Here is a 4,545-nt window from a genome sequence, read left to right as displayed (position 1 = left end):
TCTGTCTCCAGTGGGTGTGGTTGGTTCAGTGGGTTGTGTAGGCTTCCTCGTCGAGGGGACTTGTGTGTGTGTTCTGGTGGGTGAGCCTGGATCCTGTCTTTCTCGTGGGCAGGACTGCATCTGGTGGTGTGTTTTGGGGTGTCTGTGAACTTATTATGATTTTAGGCAGCCTCTCTGCTAATGGGTGTGGTTGTGTTCCTGTCTTGCTAGTTGTTTGGCATGGGGTTTCCAGCACTGGAGCTTGCTGGTCGTTGAGTGGAGCTGGGTCTCAGTGTTGAGCTGGAGATCTATGGGAGAGCTTTCGCCATTTGATCTTATGTGGTGCCGGGAATCCTCTGGTGGACCAATGTCCTGAACTCGGCTCTCCCAACTCAGAGGCTCACGCCTGACACCCGGCCAGGGCACCAAGACCCTGTCAGGCACACGGCTCCTGTAGACTGAGAAATATCCAGGAAAACTGAGAAACTCCAGAAGCATGGAGTCTTAACCCCTGGACCACCAGGGAAGTCTCCTTTTGAAAGTTTTAAGTAGGAATAATTCTTACTGCTACCAGCCAAAGCTGAAAAAACTTCATCCCTGAACACCAATTTCTATGAAGTTTTTTCTTCCTACCCAACAAAACTATAGGTTCAAAGAAACTGTCATAGAATTGTGGAATTTAAGGTATATTCGTATTTCAGTCCAGCTTCTCCCATTTTGCAGATGAGGAAACTGAGGCACAGAGGAACGATTAGTTCAATGTTTTACATTGAGTCAAGGCCAGAGTCAATGCAACAGCCTTGCTTCCTGCCGGCAACCAAAGCTCACTCCACTACCAAGTTCTTCACCTGCCTCTGAGCTTGTCCTAGGAAAGTTCCTCAGCTCTAAATTTGAGATAACTGTCAGGTTCATCATTTTATGTAAAATATTTCTGTAACACCTAGAACTGAAGGCCATTTTGCAAAAATATGATGCATACGGCTCACTCCTTCACTAGGCATGCAATCCCTTGCCCAAACCCCACTATTGGAACTATATCCAACATCCTGTGATAAACCATAGTGGAAAAGAATATGAAAAAGGATGAATATGTATGTGTAATTGAATCACTTTGCTGTATAGCAGAAATTAACACAACATTGTAAACCAACTGTACCTCAATGAAATAAATTTAAAATAAATAATTAAAATAAAGTTTTCTAGTAGTCACATTAATGGGAATAAAAGGAAGCAGATAGGGTGAAGGAAGAGGGTGCCATGATTGTTTGGTGATGGGGCTGAGGTCGCTGGAGGAGCCTGGTGAGTCTGGGATTCAAGACAGTGCTGAGCTTTCTCCATCCATGCTTCCAGGCCGTGGGGGGCTGCACAGGGCAGGGAGGCAACTCAGCAGGAACCTGGATTTGGTCCTAAGAGCCGTGGGATTGAGAAGGCATTACCAGAAGTGATCTTGGGACTGACGGGAAGAGAGGCCTGGAGGGGAAAGGAGACCGGTTCCCGAGGGGGAGGGTGTTTCCCGCAGAAAGGGGTGGGGGAAAAGTTGCGAAAGCGGCGTGGGAGCGCAGGGTAGGCAGCGGGTGGCTGTTGCTGGTCTGTTTGGAAAGCAGCGAGGGCCCACAACGAGTTCAAGGGGAGAGCCCAAAGAGTAGGAGTGAGAGGAGTCCAGGGTTGCCTTTGGGCAGTCTGTAAGAGTTAACCCAAAGGACCCTCGCGCAGCCCCAGAGGGCTGGGGAGGGGGGAGGGGGAGGGATTCTGGAAGTCAGGGCAGCCAAGAGCGAGGAGCATAGGGTGCGGGAGATTAGTTGCGCGGGCAGTGCAGGGGCGGCTTGGGGGCGGCTGGTGAGTATTGCGTGGGAGATCTTGGTTTGGAGTTTTCTACAGTCTTGCAGTCTTGCCCCCGTTCGGAAGACTCACACTACTCGTCTTTGTACTAGAAACAGTGTCTCCTGGGGCAAAAGGAAGGAGCCAGGATGGCCTGGGCTCTGAAGCTGCCTCTGACCGATGAGGTGACTAAATCCCGGCTTGTGCAGGACTCTGATGCTAGACTATCCGGGATCGGCCACAACTGCGTGCTGGTGCCTGTAGCATGAGTGATGTCCTAGCATTGCCCATTTTTAAGCAAGAAGAGTCAAGTTTGCCTCCAGACAATGAGAATAAAATCCTCCCTTTTCAATATGTGCTTTGTGCTGTCACCTCTCCAGCAGTGAAACTCCATGATGAAACCCTGACATATCTCAATCAAGGCCAGTCTTATGAAATCCGAATACTAGACAAGAGGAAACTTGGAGAACTACCAGAAATTAATGGCAAATTGGTGAAGAGTGTATTCCATGTTGTGTTCCATGACAGATGGCTACAATACACTGAACATCAGCAGCTGGAAGGCTGGAGGTGGAACCCACCTGGAGATAGCATTCTTGATATCCCAATGTCTGTGGGTATAATCGATCCTAGGGCTAGTCCAAACCAACTAAATACAGTGGAATTCCTGTGGGACCCTGCAAGGAGGACATCTGTGTTTATTCAGGTGCATTGTATTAGCACAGAGTTCACTATGAGGAAACATGGTGGAGAGAAGGGAGTGCCATTTCGAGTGCAAATCGACACCTTCAAGGAGAATGAGAACAGGGAATATACTGGGCACTTACACTCAGCCAGCTGCCAGATCAAAGTCTTCAAGCCCAAAGGTGCAGACAGAAAACAAAAAACAGGGAGAAAATGGAGAAACGAACGCCTCATGAGAAGGAGAAGTATCAACCTTCCTATGAGACAACTATACTCACAGAGTGTTCTCCATGGCCTGAGATCACGTATGTCAATAATTCCCCATCACCTGGCTTCTACAGTTCCCATAGCAGTCTTTCTCTTGGGAGAGGAAATGGTTCACCAAATCACCAGCCAGAGGCCTCTCCAGTCACAGATAACCTCCTGCCAACAACCACACCTCAGGAGGTTCTGCAGTGGTTGCATCGAAACCGTGAAATCCACATTCACGAGGCTTTTTACAAACTTTTCAGGTGCAGATTTGTTGAAACTAACTAGAGATGATGTGATTCAAATCTGTGGCCCTGCAGATGGAATCAGGCCTTTTTTTTTTTTTTTTTTCTTTTGCAGTACGTGGGCATCTCACTCTTGTGGCCTCTCCCATTGCGGAGCACAGGCTCCGGACGCGCAAGCTCAGCGGCCATGGCTCACGGGCCCAGCCGCTCCGTGGCATGTGGGATCTTCCCGGGCTGGGGCACGAACCCGCGTCCCCTGCATTGGCAGGCGGACTCTCAACAACTGCACCACCAGGGAAGCCCGGAATCAAATTTTTAATGCATTAAAAGGCCTGATGTGAGCCCAAGGCTAACCATTTATGTTTGTCAGGAATCCTTGCAGCTGGGGGAGCAGCAACAACAGCAGCAGAAGCATGAGGATGGAGACTCAAATACTTTCTTCGTTTACCATACCATCTACCTAGAAGAACTGACAGCTGTTGAACTGACAGAAAAAAATTGCTCAGCTTTTCAGCATTTCCCCTTGCCAGATCAGCCAGGTCCACAAGCAGGGGCCCACAGGAATCCACGTGCTCATTAGTGATGAGATGATACAGAACTTTCAGGAAGAAGCCTGTTTTATTCCGGACACAATGAAAGCAGAAACCAATGATTGCTATCATATCATACTGAAGTAGGTGTGGGACATTCCGTCCTCAGTGGCTGCTGCTTCTTTCACCTACTAGAAACTCCCCTCTTGAAGGGGGTTGCAAATGGAGCTTTGAAGGGCTGCAGGAACCTGACGCATCTGACTGTATGTGGGGGAGTCCAGGCCTTGGAGGCAGAATCCCAGGCATCTGTGTTGGTCCAAGCTCTTGGGGCACACACAGATTACTGCCCAACATGCATTTCTGCAACTATTTCTTTTTTAAAATTTCTGGACCCTATTGTTGATGAATATCAGTAGAAACTCCACATCCTTTAAGGTGTGTGTAGGGCATAATGATGATGAGAATCGTGTGATGTTTAATGGAAAGATGTTAAATTTTGTGATATGGGGCCATGTAATATTTTTTCTAACATAAAAGCAAATATCTATATTCATAAGACTAGATCCTCAATCTTTTTTGCCTCTGAAAACCTCATCAAAGAGAAATACAGAGAAAGAAGAAAATTCTTCTTTTGATTCCCCTGTAATTCTATGACTAATAGTAACTTTAGCTAACATTTTTTGCACATTTAGTTGTGCCAGGCAGTGTGATAAATTCTTTAAATGGATTATCTTGTTTAAATCCTCTTAATAGCCCTATGTGAAGTGGGTAATAATGATCCCTAATCAAAGATGAGGAAATGAGACATAGAGTGGCCGAGGAGCTTGCTGAGTAACAGGCAGCTAGCAACCAGTGACACTGAAATGCAAACCCAGGCCGTCTGGCTCTTATTGACTGCCATCCATGACTGCCACCCTTGCGGGCCTCTGTGCTTGCCATCATTTCTTACTGTGGCTCTTCTGGTGAATTAGATATTAACACTGAGCGAGAACGGAGAAATTAACACCAAAAGGGACAAACCACACCTAAATAATGATGAA

The 4,545-nt window shown here is 47.3% G+C and overlaps 1 pseudogene; it reads left to right on the top strand.

The window, feature by feature from the left end:
• Positions 1–1,035: 1,035 nt before the first annotated feature.
• LOC111183413 (alpha-globin transcription factor CP2-like) lies at positions 1,036–3,826 on the top strand (annotated as a pseudogene).
• The last annotated feature ends 719 nt before the right edge of the window (positions 3,827–4,545 follow it).

This window comes from Delphinapterus leucas, chromosome 8 (assembly GCF_059928025.1).
Source record: "Delphinapterus leucas isolate spDelLeu-1000000601 "Yukka" chromosome 8, BTC_Dleu_Yukka2, whole genome shotgun sequence".
Taxonomy (NCBI): Eukaryota; Metazoa; Chordata; class Mammalia; order Artiodactyla; family Monodontidae; genus Delphinapterus; species Delphinapterus leucas.
The sequence above is the reverse complement of the archived record's forward strand: the minus strand, read 5'-3'. Positions and strand labels throughout refer to the sequence as shown.